Below are 20,778 nucleotides of genomic sequence, written 5' to 3'. Positions count from 1 at the left end.
ATAAATACATTATTTTGGAGAATTTCAAAATCAGGTGTGAATGAAAAATTGTTAGCAGATAGTGACTTGAATAAGGGGTCATAATGATAGACATTATGCATTGTTTTAGTAGTTCTCTAAAAGGATATTTGTAAGTTAATGGGACTCAAATAAAAGTATAAGTACTATATTTATTAAATATAAGCATTTTAGACAAAAGTGTTAGAATTGAAACAGAAAAAATGACACAAATCAATTCATGGCTTCAATGTATTTAATGTCTTATGGGAAAATGAAAAACCTTATGATTTATATAGCATTTTTGTTTGACAACACAATTCAGACACAATTTAGAGACATAAAGGTCAGAACTTGCGTGTTCAGACTAAGCAACTTGACTTGTTTCATTTTTGCATGTTTCTAATATCACCTAAGTTTTCTTAGGCACATGTAAAATATTTGTTTAGCTGATATCATAATCATTTTATGCTATTCAAAGGTAGCCACATGATAATCATCATAAAGAAATGTGAAGAGCTGAGTGATCAGTAAAACAGCCATTGACATTGTCATATACCCTCTTTCTTTTTCAAAACTCAGCAGAGTAAGTAGAACTGAGTGGATTGACTGACTCTTAATCCTAATAGCTCATGCAAATATTTTAATCTGTTGGATCTTATTAAAAAGAAAAAAAGAAAAAAAAGCCCATAGGTAAATGCTCGAGGCAAAGGGGGAGCTAACTGTTGAAACAATATTGTCAGGGATTCTGTTCCTTTCTTAGATCTGCCTTCTTCTCTTCTTACTTTATTTCAGATCTTTTAATTTCAGGAGTTGAACATTAGAACCTCAGTCTTATGTCCTAAATTTCTATCTTATGGTAGGAAACCTAGCAAAAGAAGTGTCCATTTACATAGTTCCACCAACACTACCTGTACTGACAATGATTGTGAGACACTTGTCTTGTATCTTAAACAATTCCTCAATCAATTTCTTCAGCCAGAGAACATGGACCACACTGGGTGGCCAAGCCTGGGTCACATTTTAGAATAGGAAGGATCAACTCCCAAAGGAGAGTAAAACACTCCTAAGAGAAACTGGAGTCATTGTTGTTGGGCAAACAAAATGGCAGGTGTCTAAGAGAGTCTTAAACAGAGTAAGCACTTAATAGATATTAATTAAACTGAAGTGTTGCAATCTTTTAAGTATCTTTCCCAGCAAAACACTAAGACATTTCAACCTACAGATAGCTACTCTGGAAAATTCAGTCACAACTAAGTATTGTATTCATTTTGGGATAAGGTGTATTTTCTAATATGTAAGAAAAATTTCAACATAAAGTCAAGGACAGTGAAGTTTTATTCCTGTGTGAATCAGCACTTCTTTCAGAGTTTTCTTTATTAAAATGGAACTTTGTTAATGAAGTCTAATTACTCTGCAAAATAAACAAAACTCTCACCAACCCCTCCTGGTAGTGCCAGCACTTCTCTTCCCTTTCCTTTCTTTTTCAACATTCCAATTTGGCACTTTGCTGATGACCTTAAAAATGTAAATGTCATGTGGAACCTTCATTTCTCACTGTTTCTCTAGGTAATTACAATATATTAGATGATAATAAATATTTGGGGATGAATGAGTGAATGAATAAAAGAATGAGATGGTTTAAGAGTCCTCATCAGATTTTCAAAAGACCAAGGAAATTCATTTCTACAGAGGAATTGATATAGGATAATTATTTCATCAACTAAAGCTCCTTCTCAAATAAGAACTCATAGAACACAATTTAAATACATATTTTTTAATGTAGGAAAAAATAAAAAATAATATTCCAATTTCCTTAAATTTATCAAATGGTATTTATTACCATAAACCTAAATTGCAAATTTGGGTCTAGCTTGGAGTTTATGCTGATATTAAATAAACTCTAAATTATGCTTTTGCCTTGCTCTCAATTTGCTATCAAGCTTAACTAACATTCAGTAAGTGTATTTAGTAAATACTTGTATAATAGTTGTTTGGAAGTAGACATAAAAAATAATTTTTATCGTGTTCGCACATACATAGAAAACATCTTAGGTACAATTAAGATTAAAATAATAATTTCTTACTGAGTGAATGTGATTGTATCTCTGAATTATCAACAATATATTGTAGGTTAACTGGGTTTTGCCAGCCAGCATGGGCACCTTAACACTGTCAAACAGTGTTAAGAGAGTGCAAATTGATTTCAGTCTAATTAGGAAAATAAATAAACAACAAAAATGTATGCATTTAAGTCAAATTTAAATGACTTCAGTGGTTCACTATTTTTTTAAGCTGCATATCAGAGAACTAAAGACATAACATCTATACGGATCCAGCTCAAACCTTCTCCCACTTGATGCTTCTCCAGAATTCTCTATTCTTTGCCTTGTAATATGTTATCCATCAAGGTCTACTTCTCTTTAGGCAGTATGATATGTGGCATCTTTAGAATATCTCTTCAATTACTGTGCTTAACTCTCATTCATCCTGGTTTCCAGAAATAGAGACAAATATTTGATGTGATCATAAATGTAGATATAAGAAAATGTGATATGTATGAACAAGAAAATGCAAGGTGCATGCAACCAGAATGTTACATTTAAGGCACAGTCTGTATCCCAGATATTCTCTATAATTTCCTCTATAATATCAGAATACTAAGTGGGCTTTCCAAAGATATCATTCCCTGTACTCAAAACCCTTCAGTGAGCCTTCATTTCCTCCAGAATAAAGTATAAATACATACTTGAGTTACCTGTCATCACCCTTTATAAAATTCTCTATCTTTTCACTATATTCTCCTATTGTGTAAGACCTGCTTAGAATCAAAGAGTTTTAAAAAAATGATATATTTTTCTTGGCCATACAGGGTAATGTATGAGTTAAATGTTGTTTTTTCTCATTCGTGGGTTCTATATGTGTCTTACCCATTCAACCTCCACCTCAACTTCTGTTTCCTCAGTGAAGCCTTATGATATCCCAAAAGTACCATGCTTCTTCAATTGTTTTGCAAGACTTTTTAAAATCATTTAAAAATACCATCTTTGTCAAATTAACTTGCTAAAACCTGATCATTCTTTGTAACTTTCTGGATCCCTAGGACTTAGCTAATTATGAGCACTCATTAAATTTTGCTGATGAAGAATTATGACTTACAGCATATACTGCATGTTCTCAGGAAAGGGGCATGCATTCAGAGGAAATGAGATGGAGAAATAGTTCATGGTGGAAAAAATTAATATTAAAAAATAGAAATTAAGTATTCAAGAATTTTTATATATCTTATATTAGGATATTTTATTATGGTACTTATTTTAGCTAAACACTGTGGATATCAATATTAGGAATTAAATAAAATAATTCAGGTTAGATGTGCCATATATTTTATAGTTCGAAATAGCTTAAGAGAAACTTGCTATGATATTATATCCTTAATATTTCTTTAACATTTTTGTTCCAATGATAGTTATGCTTAAAATATCATGTAAGATATAATTGCATGTATGCCATGGATCCCTGTATTAAAGAATATAAAAAAAATTACTACATTATCATTAGTTTTTTCTAAGTGTTCATAGTGCAGGATGGCCCAGTTCTTTTGTGCTAAATCTTTTAGAAATTATTCAACTCCACTGAGGTAGAATCTATTTCTCTTTCTCCTCTAATCTAACCCTCAGGGCCACTGTTATATGAACATCTTACCCTGCTAAATTAAGAAGCCCATCCTGTTGTTTTGTGTGTACCTTATTTAGGCCATCAGCAGACAAAATGGAAATTGTATTTTGTAACACACAGTGTGGTCCACAAGGGAAATGAGGAGTTGATAAGTATATATCCAGTACACTTACTCTAAGTGATAATTAAAACCAGAGCCCAGAAACACAGAAGAAGCCACAAAATGAAATTGTCAATCTAAAAATTGTCGAATTAAAAATATTGGCCATTTTTTTTTAACCAACAGCAGTTGCTTTAGAATCTTATCAAAGTCCCACCTCTGCCCTCCTGGGTTCAATTTAGAACAGGAGAAAAAAGCGGAAAGAAATTTCGTTTGTAATGCATGAAGCCCTGCTGGTGCCACAATTATTAGGATGGTGTTGGCATTTCCATTACCTTCTGGGATGAAATATAGCATGAAAGATCAGAGATGTGGGTGGTTTATTCCTTATATTAATAAATCAATCAATTAACTTTTTAAATTCACATGGAAAATATTATTCTTTCACTTTAAAGAATAATACTTGAATTGTTTTTATTTTAAATATGTATTACTCAAATATAATCTAATACATTCCCCCGAAATTGGGGTTTATGTAAGGATGCATAGAAATTTTTTCTTTCCTGTTTCTATAAATTAGCATTCTGCTTGAAGAAATAAACTTCTGTTATTATTGAACTGAGAAAATCAAGGAAACATATGTTGACCAACTTAATGTTATATATATTTTATTTCCTTTCTTGGGATTCAGTTTTCTCTTAACTGCTTTCAAATACTATAGAAACTAAGTTTCATTTTGCTCTCTTAAAACATTCTTTAAACTACATGTGTACTATTGAAAACTGCTAAGGCAGTTAAAATCAAGAAGTAATTTTCACATCGCCCTGAGTTCAAATCTCAGCTTACTCCTGACAGAATGACAGCTTACTTAATTTCACTAAGACTTACTTTCTTCATCTGTGAAATGGGAATATAAAAGTAGTACCTAACTCTAGATGTTTTTGTAAAATGTAAATGTGTAAACAGAGCTCAGCATGGTACTTGTCACCAAGTATGGGTTTAAAAAATAGCAATTCTTCTATTGTCTAAATAGGAGAGGCTCAAAGAACTTGTAGCCTATTGGGTAGAGCTACCAAATGAAGACTTCCTCAAAGCCACAACTATAAAAGCAATCAAATTAAAATTCAATAAAATGACTTTCTTCCTATGAATGTATGTAAGAACTTTGCCATCTTACCAGGTAAAATAGTACCAGACTTCTTTAGAATTTGGTGTTTGAGATCTTTTTTTCCACTGTTGTACAGGGTAAAACATTAAATTTTACAAGTGGATATAACAGGACCAAAGTGAGTAAATAGTTCCTTTGAAAGGCTGTTCATTAATTGTGGTATACCAAACCCCAGAGCACTCTCTCAAAGTGGGGGGAGGGACAGCCCCAGAGATAAAGTTGGGAAGAATAGAAGTTAAAAGCTCTCAGCATTTGTAAATGCCTAGAAAACCCAGCCCAGCAGCAGCAACCTAATACATAGGAAACTTCAAAACTCCCAGCATAGTTGCCTGTGGTGTCAGCCACTGAGCCACATGCTGCTGCTTGAAAAATACCTTCCACAACAGTGAAAAGCAGGGGAGATGAAGCAGCAATTAAGACTAGCAGGATCGTTTTGTGCAAACTGCATGATGGAATATCTTCAATGTATAATCACCTTGTAAACTAAAAAAAAAAATTTCTTATTATAATGACTCCAACAGATTATTGTATTAGATCCAATATTCACAAAGTTATTTACTTTTCAGGTCTCTAATAAGCATCCAGCATGTTTGAAATCATTCTTTCAATTAGAAGCATTCTACCAGATGCAAAGAGTCTCAACCTTGGTTTTCTAGAGACACTCACCCCTATTCAAGACACAGACTTATGAGTGGATGTAAGAAATTTGCAAATTGTGGAATGTAGTAAATATACTAGCACAGTTTTCTATGTGAAGTAATTCTATTGTGAATCTTTACGTGGCATGAATTTTTGTTCTCTAATTTTTATCTTGAGTCAGTCCCAGCTTTCATCCATATATTGAGAATGTAAGATTTTCAAGCAGTGAAAAGAAAAAGAGTAGGAGCTAGGAGATCCTGAGTATCCATACTGTGCCAAGCAAGCAGTATGTTTATACTTTAAATTGTATCATTTAATTCTCTCTAAAGCACCATTAGAAGTTAGCTCGATAAATTGGGAGAGTCATGTGATTTCCCTAAGGTGATAAATACTTGTTCCTATGTTCACATACCAGTGAGATTTGAAACCCAGGTGTGTCTGATTGTCTGTGTTCACTATTTTTAACCCATTATGTCCCAGTGTTTCAATTCTGCAGTCAGAGTAATTATTTCAAAGTTTCCACAAGTAGCATACTTCTTGCTCACTTTAAGTTTTTAGGTGTTTCATATTTGAGATGGTGGTACACACAACATTAAGCTTATTTTCAACGTGTGAATTGTAGATATTTCAAACAATATTTGATTTAGTACACATACAGGTCCCTTCCAACAAACATATTCTGAAAACTAAGATGTGTCTCCATGTAATATCATTTATTGCATAGAGTGTACTGATAAGTAAAATACAAAACATTTCTGAATTTAGTCAATATTTTTGTTTCGCTCAACACACAGTAAAAGTAGAACCACTGAAATATGGGGAACTCCATGTGACATTTTACATTTAAATTTAGTTTTTCCAAAGAGGGGAACTTATTAAACCACACGTAGATAGACGCACACTTTTAAATATTTAACTTCTCTAAATATTAAGTAAACAAAAATACTTCCTGTTTAAAAATAGTTACCCAAATATGGTCACATTTTGGCATGTGACAATCTTGCTGAACTTTCCATGTGCTCCAGTATTAGAATGAGTCTTGGAACCAGGCCCCCAAATAACATTTGCATCTGTCAATGCAATGGCAGACACTGTGCTCAGATGTCACTAATGGAGAGAATATCCTGTCAGTCTTTACAATGATATTAACATGCAGATACTGAGAAGTAACAGAGAGACTAATATGACCACTAAAACACAATATTTAACCTACATTGGCCTCTATTGTTTCTGGTACCTTCCAATCTGTACTCTTTTTACCATAACTAAAACTTGAAACACTGCAACATATCATATTTAGGAATTTGTCATTGGTAGCATCCAGCCTGAATATAGTGAGTATATGTTGTCTTCTGTGGACACAATGGGTCTGAAGCCAATGAGAATTCTCAAAATGTTTTCTTTGCAACCGTAAAGAGCATTTTAATGACTTGAAATAGTTAATTTTGGTAGAACTTCTGAGCACTACAATAATGACTTCAGGCACTGGGGAGAGACAGGAACAATAAGTTTATTTTTTCTTTTATTTCAATAATTGTTTTGATTTTCTTTTTGACCTCTATCTGGCAGCTAATGAAGTGAGTGATTTGGGGTCTAAGCAAGCATTTCTACTAGACACGCTATTTAGATGATTAAAATAACTTTCTATCATTTTTTTGTGGAATTGTTGGGAGCTAAACTCTTTTTTCTGGGCCATTTTGAAAATGTTTATGAACACCTTGCTACCATCAGTTTGGTCTGTATTTGGAATAAACCTGCTGCTAGATTTAAAATTGGTGGCCAGCTGCTTATTGACTTCAAACCATTTTCCCACCAATATATACTTAGGAGTTTTACTGGTAGTTGTTAAAATACTTACGTGGGCTCCCAGGTGTCCTGCTCTCCTTTAGACTCTTTGTCCTCTTAATTCTGACCACCTGTCAAATCAAGATTACATGAGAATTGAAAATCCCAGGTGGGAATTCTTCTGGTTCTTTGGTTAAAATGGACTATCCATAGACATTGCTGGGGAGTCTTAGGAAGAGTGAGATTTCTCTAGTGCATGTTACTCTCAAAGCTTTAGAAATACAACAGAGTTTACAGTAGCTTAAAATTGGCTTATCATACATTTTAAAACACACACACCACACTCAATATCAGATATCTGACATAAGCAGCTGAATCAGAGTGTTTCAGTCTTCGTGACCACCTTTTTATTTTTTTATTTATTTTTTTTATTGGTCGTTCATAACATTACATAGTTCTTAATACATCATATTACACGGTTGATTCACGTGGATTATGAACTCCCGCTTTTACCCCGTATACAAATTGCTGTATCACATCAGTTTCCCTTCCATTGATTGACATATTGCCTTTCTAGTGTCTGATGTATTCTGCTGTCTGTGACCACCTTTTTATTAAGATGTGCTTCTCAAGACCTGTATGCACAGATATGATGGGTCTTATTCCTCCTCAAAGACAAACCTGATATGACTGTAGACCTTCTTTGCTGTCATTCACTTTCTAATCTTCTCCCTGTTAAGTGAAATCAACTGCTACATTATCTAAATTTAATCCTACATTTAATATATTTTTAGGACTGCTTTTATCTGAAAGCATAATTTCCATTTTTTAGTACATCACTTAAAATACACACATGAAGGATTCTTTTTAAATGTGAATGATTGATAGATAATGAAAGTCTGTTCACTATTTATCATCTGTATAACACCCATTTCAAGTGAGAGCAGTTAAACTTGTGCAAGGAAATTAGAAAAACATTCTTGTTTTGGTCCATGCTTGTTGGGTTTTAATTCTCAAAAAGGAAAAACATTTCAGATACAATGTATGTAGACTCCAGAATACACATCAATTGCATTTGCAAACATGGTACAGTTCAGTGAATATTACCAAAGTTCATGTAGTTTAAAGTAATTAGCTAATTTCACTGTGCAAACTGCATCAAGCATTTATTTTCTATAGAAAGATGAAGACTGATTCAGTGTTTTAAGGGAAAGTATAAGTCAAGCATTTAAAGCCCCATTTTATTTAGATAATAATTTAATTTCTAGTTCTTATAATTTAGTTTGAAATATGTTTAATTTATTAGAAAAATTCCTCAAGCAAAAATAAGTCCTGCTAATCATTTGAAAAGATCCTGAATTTTGTCAAATGGCAGCTCCCTGAATATAGGGCAGAAAAACAACCAGTAAAAGAAGTAAATCTGTGTTGCAATAGGTGATAGCTACATTTACAGAATCTTAGTAGCATCTCGGAGAGGGGAGGGAAAAGCAGAATATTTATGAGATCTTAGAAGCTTTTGAAGAGAATCTTGATTAAGACTGGGCAAGTTCATGAACTAATGGTTTGAGGTTGACATACCTAGCAAGACAAGTCTTTAAAAGTGAGTCATGTAGATTTGATCAGCCTACTTGAGCTATCTAATATAACTAGTTCTGTACTTTCAGGAAATTCCTGAAACAAACAATAATGTTATTTGCAGTTCCATCTCTCTGGGTAAGAGTTTCCTAAAATAATAAAGACATGTTAATTCAGACACTAAGCTGTGGGGGTTTATATGGTTTTGGATACAAGTTGAAAATAGACACTTCAACACCAACCAATTAACATACCATCATGCATATAATTTTTCTTTTTATTGCAAGCTACTATATGCAAGACTATATTTCTGAATTTTAGAATCAAAAAACCTAAAAATATCTGAATATGTTAACCAAGAATTTTTATTTTATAGTCTTTATAAAATTATGATCTATATTGGGGCTGGGGTTATAGCTCAATGGCAGAGCATTTGCCTAGCATGTGTGAATCCCTGGGTTCGATTCTTACCACCACATATAAATAAATAAAATAAAGGTGTATTGACAACTAAAAAAAATATGATCTATACAACTAAAATAATTTTGAAAATATATCTAGTATCTCTAATCTAGAAAAATTTTAGGAAGGCTGGAGATACTAACTTCATTACTAGAGGCTGAATTAGTTTGTTCAGGTTGCTATAACAAGTATGCCATATATTGGGACATCTAAACAAAAATATTTCTCTCAGTTATAAAGGCTGAGTAGCCCCAGATCAAGGTGCTAGCAGATGTGCTGTCCAATGAGGGCCTGCTTCCTGGTTTTTAGACAGGGATCTTCTTCTACCCTCAATGATAGAAGAGGAAAGGGAAATCTCTAATGTTTTTAATAAGGCACCAATCTCATTCATGAGATGACCTAATCACCTCCCCAAATCACCCCTCCCAGTGTCATTACATTGAGAGTTAGGATTCCAACCTATGGATATTGGGGGGATACAAATATTCAGTCCATAACAGAAAAGGAAAAATCAACATTGTTTTACATATGCACAATTTTTAAATTATTATAAAATGAAGATATTCTAGTGGATATCCTCTATATGCAGCAAACAGAATTATATTGTAATTTAGTGTTCTTCATTTTATCTTCCTGAACAAGGGATGTATGTTTTATTGTTTGGTCCATAACCCATAACCAATATTTGCATAAGTATTTTTTCTTTTTTAGGGGGGTGGAATAAAGTCTTACCTTCCCACTTGATTTGAACAAAACCCTATGAAGTATCCTCATGAAGGAGATAAGAGAATAACTTTTCAAGGAGACTGTTGGTGGATCCAGGAATAGAGAACTAGAAAGAGACAAAAAGTCTTGAATTCAGACCTTCCAAATTAGAATTCTTCTAACTGCAAGGAATACTAACCATTGTTTTTCCAGATTTCATTTGGTGTTGTGTTTTTCAGTAATTCAGAAAGCTCTGCCTAAGATAGGAGTGGAGTTTTCATTTTATAATCAATTTTTGCCAGGAGGTAATTTAAATAGAATCTGAACTAGATAAAATGTGAAATAGACAAGAAAAATTCTCCACCACTCTCCCTCATCTGCCCCAGCACTTTCAAACACTTTTCTCCTTCCAAATTCCCTCCCATTATCATCCCATGGAAAACGTCCCCTAGAGGAAACTATCTGAAATTCATTGATATGAATTTTTAAAAGAGCAATAATGACCACTAAAAGTATTAAGTTCTGACCCCTCTCCCTTCCATTGGGATTTTTGCATTCCAAGTAATTAGGTAGAGGGATGTTATTTTAATTGTCAATAAGAACTTATGGATTTTTTTTTTGGTTTTTATTTTTTAATTTAAGCTGAGAAGTCAATCAATTTCTAGCACTTCTGAAAAGGAAGCATATAATATATAAATGCTGAATTTTTATGGTAGTAGTTATCCCATTCTATCCATGGAAAAAAAATTTCTACCTCAGCAAATGAATAAGGAAAAAAATACGGTATATTCTATCACACTCTCAGATTCTGTGAAGTAGCAGCACAGCACGTAACAGCTAAAGGGACATTTTCCTCTCCTCTGCTTTTCACTGCATACCTGGATTTCCCTACATGTTTCATTGATTCATTCAAAAATTATTGAGCCCATACTGTGACCTATTTCTGTGTCCTTGGGATTCTGTTATGAACAAAATAGACAATATCTCTACCCTCACATGTCTTATATTTTCTGCTTTCTCTAGGAATCAAATGCCCAAGAATAAGTCTACAATGCCAATGCCACCTTTAATAAATTAGAAAGTAGATTCAGATGTATATGCACCTTAAAAATATGAGATAGATAGATCATACTATGCCATTCAATTAACCAATAGTTATGAAGCATTACCTAGCATTCAAGATAGTGGTTCTCTTATTCAATAGAGAACACACAGGGTAAAATTAAATAAGTATAATTATTAGAAAAAGCCTTCCCTAGCTGCCCTAGTTAAAATTGTACTTTATTTGGTACGTTTCCTCCTCTGTTCCTTCTTTATCTTTCTCCTTAGCACACACCACCATCTGTGTTTTCTATATATTACTCATGTTGATTGTTGGAGTCCCTCTTAGAAGTAAGCCAAACAGAGTAGGGAATACCTTATGAACCTGTTGTGTCTTAGCCCATAGGACTGCATTTATTGTAAGAAGATGCTTAATATGTAATTTCTTCCAAAACATGTAGACATTATGGTGGAATTATCATCTTAATGAATCTAGACTTTGCCCAGTAAACACTGAAGTAGCTGAAGAGATTTTGAGCAAGATCTGCATAGTAGGAAGATACTCCAGAGGCAGGATTCAGGAAAAAAAAGTGTCCCTAGCCTTATGATCATTAAGAGTTAAAAATCATCAAGGCAGTTGGGCAATAGTTTTGAATCTATGCTGATTTTGACCCTATAGGGGAAAGAAAAAAAAACTGTCTGTATATTATCTCATAAAAATACTGTACTTTGCATGAAGATAAAGAAGCTTTGTTTGTAACATGAGTCAAAAAAAGAGTTAACCTGATGAACACAGTGATCATGTATTTTCCAAAGTGCCTGATAACCCTGGAGAGCAGCTCAAACACTAGGAGATTCTGGCTCAGTATGCTACAGAATTGGGTTAAGAGAACTATATAAGGCTTGAAAAAAAACAGAATCATAGAAATTAGAAATAAAAGGGACTGTTAGATCATATTGTCCATCCCCTGCCAAGGAAAATTGTTGCTGACAGTATATTATAGCTTTATTCTTTGCAGTAGAATTTTACAGGCTTCCCAGGAGAGGTTTCTGATCTGTCCAGAATAATGAATGGGGTGATTTTTTTTTCTTTTGGCATCTTACCACTAGAAAGCACAGATTTTTACTGACAACACTAGTTTGGGGAGCACATTGAAGTCCAGCATCCATTTCTATTAGCTTTGTGTGTTAGTAGATTATATATATAGCTATGACTGTAGGGAAGAGAAGCTTTGGGGAATTTTATCTTATTTAGTATATTATTTTTAATAAGATGCAATATATTTAACCTGATGAGCTGGATATTTAAAAGGGTGTCAGTAAAGTTAAAGAAACATTAAAATCTAAAAATTTTAAAACTTCTATCACTTGTGGGCCTTTTGGTTGGGATCAAGCATACAAAAACACCTTACACAGTTACTTCAATTATTTTTACTTGATGATCTCTATAAAATACCAAAACAACCATTAGCCAATTTAATTCATTAAGACATCTTGCTAGTTTTCCTTTAATTCATTTGATTGATGTTCATGCTAATCCTGTGTGACATAACACAGAATTTCTTAGTTTTATAGATGGATTAATGGGATCCTTGAAGGTTGGAGAGCATGCTGAGTTATTGGGAGTGTAAGAACTTGAACCCAGGGCTTCTGACTCTTCCTCTAGTTCTTTGTTTAACCCATTAACTCTGGTGAGAAATAATCTATGAGATCAAAATGTGGGAAAATAAATGTGTTATCATTACTATAATCACTTGTAATTTTTTTATTTCAGCAGTTGAACTCCTATCAGAAAATCAATTTTACATCCTTTCTCCTATGTTATTGTTCAACTTTTTAAAAAATGACAAATATCTACATTGCACAATTAAATCTAAAAATAGCAAAATGGTAAGCAAAACTTTGCCTTGTCACTCATAAGCTACTTTTATTTTTGGAGAAATGTTAGTCTCATGTTCTTTAATCTGGTTGTCTTTGGCAGATAAGTTAGTTATAAAATCTTGTATCTGGCTCTCCAAATGATAATTTGGATATTTTAACAATTTGTAGGATGATGACTTTTTCTCATAATTTTTTTTTAATTTTTGAATTATTTATTCATTGTAGTCTGGGAGTCTATGTCTACCATTTTATTTGAGGAAAATGATAATAGTTCAAAGATTTAAAAAAAATTCAAACATCTAAGAGAAACAGGCAAGTTACAAAATATTTTATAAAATGGGCCAGATGTGTTCAAGGGCAAAGTAGAATTCTCATAAGCCAACTAAAGCAAATAAGGAAAATTACTTATACTAATTATTACAGGCCAGACACTCTTTTGTGCACATGACAGACATAACACATTTAGTTTCTAACACAACCTGAAGGAAGAGGTAGAATCATTATTCGCACATTAAGTCAAGGAAATTGAGGCATAGAGAAGTTTAACTTGCCTGAGGAACACAGCTAAGTAGAGGTAGAACCAGGAAGTAAACTCATTGTCCACATTCTTAACCACTATATAATTATAACCACAGCTCAGCTCCTCATTCACAGGGACATTGAACCAAGGTGATCACCACTGATGTCTCAGGTTTGACAAGATCTGAAAAACAACAAGATTTTTATGCAAAATTTCTTAAAATTGAAATGTGAACAGCTTATTAAAAATATTTTAAAATACAATGTGATTCCAACAGGAAACATCTGCAGGCTGGATCTGACCATAACCCTGTAATTTATGAGCTCTGCTTTATACCTAAATATCCTGTGATGAAGACTTGCAGATTTCTTGGAAATTTCCTGGACAAGCTAATTTTAGTTTGCCACCTCTCTCATGAATTAGAATCTGACTTCTGACAGTGAGCACAGGCTAGGAAGATGCTGGTTGGTCAAATAGATTTGTAACATGCAGGGAGAGCACATCTCAGGAAACTCCCAGATGGGGAAAGAAGAAAATTTTGCCAACCCTGCTTACTTCTATGTAGAACTACTCAGAGTTCCATTCTCAAGCAAGGCACATTTTGGTGCTATTGTGAAAGGCCTCTTTATTTCAGATAAGCCCAAAACATTAGGAGTTACTCCAGATTTGAAGCAGACACTTGAAATCCAGGCCAAGACCAAATGCATGCCTTATTTCACCCTCTCAGCCAGTTAACCAGACCATGATTTGAACAAGATGCCTAAATTCTGGATGGGTAGTGTCTTTGTCTCAGTTCAGTACTAGTTTTTTTCCCCCCAAGTAAAAATTTGAGACTTCCAAGTCATTATGTTTTGATTACAAGAATATTGTCCTGATTCCCAAATGGATTTCCTTATATGATATGATACTCCAATCATCCAAAGATTCTCAGATCCTTCAAATCTACATTAAAAAACAAACACCCATAATAATACTAAACATAAATTAATTCATCCCTGACTCAAATCTGGGATTATATTTCATTTACATAAACCAGTCATTTGATCTTCACAAAGGTACTAAGAAAACAGGATTAGCCCAAATGTAAAAAACTACAGAAAAAAAGAACCAAGACCTAAATCTAGGTTTTCTGATATCAGATTCCATTGACTTACCTACTCACTATAGCAAGCTACTTCAAATAAGCAGCATTCCCCTAAATGGAAAGCATAAACATCCATGGACTTGAATCTGGCAGAAACTGATAATGAGTAGTTATTGATTGTAACTGAGTCTGCTAAATATTTTTCTTTGAATGCAAAGAATAGTAAATGCAATTAGAACAATTATATTTTAAGTAATAACACTTGTTATTGTGTCATGGTGAACTAAATAAGTGAGTTTTTAAAGTAATTTTCAGAGTAAAAACCCACTGAAATGTTTTACTAACCTGAGGATATACTGTAATCAAGTAATAATCAGACCTTTATCTCTTCTTTGATGTAGTGAAAATGGCAAATCTAACAGTGGTGTAGGTATATTTTGTGACACTTTTTGAAAGGCACTGTAATTTTTAAATTTAAATTTCCCTTATATAAGATAAAATTTAACTCACAAATTAATGACTTCTGTAGTCTTTCTTTTCTTTGTCCACTGCTTTAGTTTTCATAATAATATACGGAAAATCAAAGAGAGCTTTTCAGTTAACGTTACAGAAAAGAAACCTGAACCAGGTGCAGTGTTTCAAACCTGCAATCATAAATACTTGGGAGGCAGAGGCAGGAGAATCACAAGTTCTGGACCATCCTGAGCAACTTAAAGAGATCCTCACTTGGCTTAAAGTAAAATATAATATGTTTTGAAGGTGTAGTTCAGTGGTAGAGTATTCGCTTAGCATGAGCCCTGAATTCAATGCCCAGTACTGAATATAAATAAATAAATATGTAAATAATTAAATAAATAAAAAAAGAAATTAAGAAAAATACCTCATAACTTGTAGGTAGTTAGAGACAGAACTAGAAATAGAATCCTTTTTATTTAGTATTTATGGCAGTACTGATTTCTACAGAACATACTGGTTACCAATTTTAATTATCTGATACCAAATGATATAGGGAAAGTTGAATATGAAGAGAAAGTCACACAGAGGGATCAGTGAATATTCTATATTTTTAAAATGCTGTTACTAATATTGTAAAGGTGATGAGAAAGTGCTTTACTTACAAAAATCAGGCAATGTTAATCTCTGTTATTAAGAATCTATACAATTTGATTTGCTAATTTAACAAATTTTGTTTCATTCATGATATTAAAGAACTTAGTTAAACTTATTTAGTTTAAATATCTGACATAAATAAATTCTTTATATACCTATGTCACTTATAACTCAGTACATAATAAAACCTGAGATTTGGTGTCAAAAGACCTCTTTTTGTATTCTACCTCCCCATGTGGATGACCTTGAGCAAATGTCCTTATTGGCAAATGAGTGCTAAGAAAAATGTCTTCATAAGGTTGTTCGTGGAAATTACAGTAGATAATGTATTATATCCAAGACCACTGCATAGTAAGATATACAAACAGAAAATAGGATGGCTTTATGCCAATCTTTTAGAGCAGTTAGGGACAAAAAAGCTATAACTACCTTTCCTGCTGCACATTCACAGTATTTTAAATATGTGAATTTTGGTATGGAAGCTATATTCCTGTTGTAATCAGAAAATAAACAAAGTTTATTGAGAATGGGATTGTCAGCAATGGGACAAATCGACATGGTGCACCACCATTAGAATGCAATGAGAGTATCTGGCATTACTTCTGTATTGTTTCAGCCCAACATGCATAATTTGAATTCAATCATGAGAAAACATCAGGCAAATCCAAACTGATGAACATTCTACAAAATGTCTGGCCTGTAACTTTAAAAAAGTCAAAGTCCTGGAAGTCAAGAAAAGACTAAAGAACTGTTTCAGACTGGAGGAGATTTAAGCAGACATGATAAATGAGCACAATGTGTGGTCATAGATTTGGGTCTTTTGCTGCAAAGAGCACCAAAATAAGCCAAATTTGTATGTTATTTATCAGTGTTCTTGTACCATGTTCAAATTTCCTATAAATTTGAAATTGTTTTAAAAGAAATTATTTTTAAAAATGAAATTATGCTTGTAAAGTACTTGGCATAGTGACTGACTTGCAGTAGGTGTTAAATAAATGACATTTCTCTTTCATTTCCATAGTACAGCAGACGACACTTTTAGTTACACATAACTACTAAATGTAAAGTCTGCTATTTTAATGATTTTTTTAATACAAAATAAAATAGAGAATAGCACAAAGACATCAAGAGCCTTATTAGATCATAAATTCCTAGACTTTAGTTTTATCCTCTGGGACTAAATTGAGGCCTTGCAAAAAGCAGATATCCAATAACTACTTATTAAATAAACAGCGATTTCTTACTTGAAAAAGTTAAAGGTAAAAAAGAAATTATCCTCTGTTGTCATTTGACATGACATTTGATGATTTACAAATAAGCTTCAGATTTCATTGTCAGAGAAAACTGATTCCAAGAACTAAAATATCTATGGTTAAGTATAAAATTTAACTTGAAGCTTTTCTTCAGAAAAATGAAAAACAGCAATTGTAATTACTTTTTTTTGCTGGTCTGGTGGAGAGCTTATTGAATAGTACCCAAATGTGTTCTTCTATAGGCAAATCTATTTTCTATTAACTATCTTCAAATATTTTTGAGCTAATGTCTACATTTAAATGAAAATACATACCTCCCTACCCGAGCCATTTCAGAGAAGATTTGGGTTTTCTTTTTTGTGCAATCTGACATGATTCAGCTGCTCTAAGAGAAACAGAATGAAATCAATCTCATTTCTTATATATTTTATCACCTGATTTCAGAGGTTCTCTGCTTTGATTACTTAAAAGATGGCATAGTTCTGTGATGCCGTCACTGACTGACATACAGATTTAAAGCCTCAGATAAGAATATATGCCTATCAGATAAAAAGACCTGGGCTCTACTAAACGGTTCTAGTAATTTTCCAGCTGTAGGTGAGGCTTGCAGAGCCTGCAAAGAGCAATTTGCATCTAAACCCTGACCTTTAGGAGAACTGCTGTCTCTAATTTCCCTTCTACCTTTACCTGGAAAGCAGGACTCAGAGATTCCTCTCTGAAAACTTCTCTTAGTCTTTCTCACATTTATTTTGTGTGATTGCTGATTCGAGCTCAGTGATTCCGTTCTTGATCAAGCACATGTTCTGGCTGAGAAAAGGAATATGGAATTGCTTTTTTTTTTGTTTTCCTAATGCCTAAATCAGTCCCCTGTGATTAATGTGATAAATGTTATTCAAGCCCTTAACAAAAATAGAACATGTCTACCTAAGGATTTAAATCACTCCAAAACCAGAAAGTGACCTTGAGTTTTTATCCTTCTTCTGTAGAAGGCAATGATTCTCATACGTAAAAAGAAAAGTGAAAATCAGTTATTCAAAGAACCTATTTGAAGATCACAGAGGGGCTTGCTCCACTTTCCCCCCACTAGAATTCGATCCTGGTGCCAAAGGTTGTAAATATCATGTTTCTCTGCTAATAAAGCAAAATCAAAACATCTAAGAGCAATTGGGAAAGCCATCTAATTCTTATCTTAAGCAGAACTCATAAAGAAAGAGGAAAAAAATGAATTTAATTTATACATGAGTGGAGACTACAGCCAAGGACAGTTTTCCATCTACAGTGTGTTACAAAACAGTTTTGTGAAAATCCCAATGATCTAATTAAAACTCTTTTATGACCCCATGATAGTTTTTCTAAGGTCAATATGATCATTTTGGAAGCATACAGGACACCTATACACAGTACAATTTCAAACACTAAACTGAAAGAATAAGGAAAAGATGAAATAGTTAAGGCAAAATTACTTTTTCTCAATGAATTATTTTCCTTCTCTTGCATATAGCAAAAGTGTACTTTTGAACCCAATTGTAAAGGACTCCAAAGGGTATACAGTATATCTCAGCAAGTAGGTGGTTATCGTGTGGGAAGGCGAAAAGCCAGAATGCAAATTTTAAATTAGTATTAGAATAAGCACCTACAATGACTTTGATTATCCAGTCAGCTATGAATAGAATATTACTTGTTGGCTTTTATCAGTATGTTATTTTGTTGCTGCATTAAATTATTCATATTGTATAGTAATAAACCTACAGCCTTTGATATTCCAGCGCATCTTTTTTGTCTTCTGAAGACAGGGACTTGAAGCACAGCCTATTGATAAAAGAGAAAGGAACAAAATGATCAGTTCACACCTCAGCAAACCTCCTAACCAGAGCCTAATAGCAATTTATTATGTATCTTTAAAATGCAATTACAGTGCCTGAAATTTTTCAAAGAAATGCTTCACTAAAGTGAGACAAACCATGACTTGGCTGAGATTGTGTTTAACCTCATGAATAATAGCACATAAACATGCACAGTGCACACTCACGCTAACCACCTAGTTTTCTTGCTCCATAGTGGAAAAGCATGGAATAGAACACACTGAGAAAAGTAATTCAACACCTGTGTCACACTGGTAGCCTTTAATGGCTCTGCTCCCTCTTTTTGCATGAAGCAATCAGTAATAGGGTGGCTCTTCTTAAGGCTGACCACGAATCTAACAGGCAGTCACAAACAGCTAAATGGCACCTGCTTTTGCAAATGGTTCTGGCAAGCACAAAGCACCAGGTGATTTTTGTGTAGTTGTCTTATGGAAGCGATTACTGGTCATGATGCCCATTCCTATCATAATTGTGCATTGAAAGAGGTTGGTGTATTCAAATAAAAAGACCTATAGGCAGTTAAAAGGGCACTCCGGGCAGTGCTTGGAGATAGAATTGTGATAGCAAAGCATAAAGTGCCCGGCTCAGCAGCAGAGAAGAGGGAAAAGGCAGGTTGAGGCCAATTTATGGAAGGTTTTAGATTCTGTCCTCAAGATTTTGCAGTTTATTATACTGGCAGGAGAAAATATCAAATCTGCAGTGTAAAATATTGCAAGCACCTAGATCCTAATACATAGGAATGTTTTAAATGTCACGATCTCTTGTGTCTGTGGATTGCCTGCCCAACAGCTCACCTTGTGATCTAGCAATTCTCCTCACCTGCAACTCTTTCCTCTTCTGCACCCATTTTCCTCAACTTTCCCTGAAGAGTTCCAAATTAACCCCTCTGCAATGCTTTTCCTTACAATCACATTCAAAAGTCCTTAAGATACTTAATAACCATTTTAAATTGATTTTCAAAGGATGATTTTTCACCTTTAAATAGTTCTGAAATCCAGATGCACCTTAGGATGGATCATTTCTTAAAATGGCTGCCCATCAGGCAGCAGTTGTAAGGTGATGGTGTCTTCTGGGCAGGTGATATGTAGTCACAACTGTCACTGATCTCATTTCTTTCAGTTGAGTCACGTGCCTAGTTAATGCTAACCAAGTTAAGGTTAATTGCCATTTTAAATGCTTTCAAAGGACTACACTGTGCTTCACTACTGAATCAGGAGTGATTGTGTATGCAGAAGGCATAGAAACAGAGCAGAGGGTCATGAATTTTCTATTAGTGGAACAAACAAGTATTTCAAAGTAACAAGTACTTTATGGGACCCAAGAAAGAGAAGTACCCACAAGGAGATGAAGCTGAGTTGTTTATTATTGAGATGTTTGCAAAAGGATTGCTATCATGTGCCAAGCCATGCAACTGATGTCCAGAGCACAGCCAAATCCCTGAGAATAGATGAAAGAAATTGCAAAGCAAGAAGAAGCTCATAGGACGTTCTCCTGCTTGTGCAGGACTCACAAGAAGGTAGGCTGCTACTTTTAAGTTGGATTTTTTTTTCCTTTCCCTCGTAGTGGCACAATCATATGTTCTTAATACTAAAAAAAATCATACAATTAATTATAAATTTGATGAGGTGAGAGTTTCTTGCTGCCTGGGTAGCATTTTACCTTTAATTTTTCTTTGTTTTCATATTCTTCCTAATGAATTTGTCACAACCACAACCAAATTAGAGGTGATATGAAGCCAGCGTTTCTTGGTATTAGTAGTTAGCACTCTGCCATTTGCTTGGTGCCTTCACAGAGTGTAAAGTTTTCACAAGTTAGAATAGTAATAGAAACCGTTGATTTCTGGCTGTGCATTTTGAACAGAGAGGTTGAAAGACACTTGATAAGATACCCTGAACTCAGATCATTTGTATTTACCAGT

The 20,778-nt window shown here is 33.7% G+C and overlaps 2 long non-coding RNA genes across 2 annotated transcripts; both read right to left on the bottom strand.

Moving 5' to 3' along the window:
• Positions 1-6,555: 6,555 nt before the first annotated feature.
• Positions 6,556-10,219, bottom strand: LOC144252645 (uncharacterized). Its single transcript, XR_013343031.1, has 4 exons — positions 10,137-10,219; positions 8,049-8,099; positions 7,441-7,498; positions 6,556-6,689 (listed from the first exon to the last, which is right to left on the bottom strand). It is a non-coding gene; the product is annotated as an uncharacterized LOC144252645 (long non-coding RNA).
• Positions 10,220-13,588: 3,369 nt separating this feature from the next.
• Positions 13,589-18,810, bottom strand: LOC144252646 (uncharacterized). The gene is made up of 4 exons (XR_013343032.1): positions 18,748-18,810; positions 17,686-17,805; positions 17,313-17,383; positions 13,589-13,734 (listed from the first exon to the last, which is right to left on the bottom strand). It is a non-coding gene; the product is annotated as an uncharacterized LOC144252646 (long non-coding RNA).
• Between the last annotated feature and the right edge of the window lie 1,968 nt (positions 18,811-20,778).

This window comes from Urocitellus parryii, unplaced genomic scaffold, assembly GCF_045843805.1.
Source record: "Urocitellus parryii isolate mUroPar1 unplaced genomic scaffold, mUroPar1.hap1 Scaffold_49, whole genome shotgun sequence".
In the NCBI taxonomy this organism is placed as follows: Eukaryota; Metazoa; Chordata; class Mammalia; order Rodentia; family Sciuridae; genus Urocitellus; species Urocitellus parryii.
Note: the sequence above shows the minus strand (reverse complement) of the source record. Positions and strands in the feature narration are given on the sequence as shown.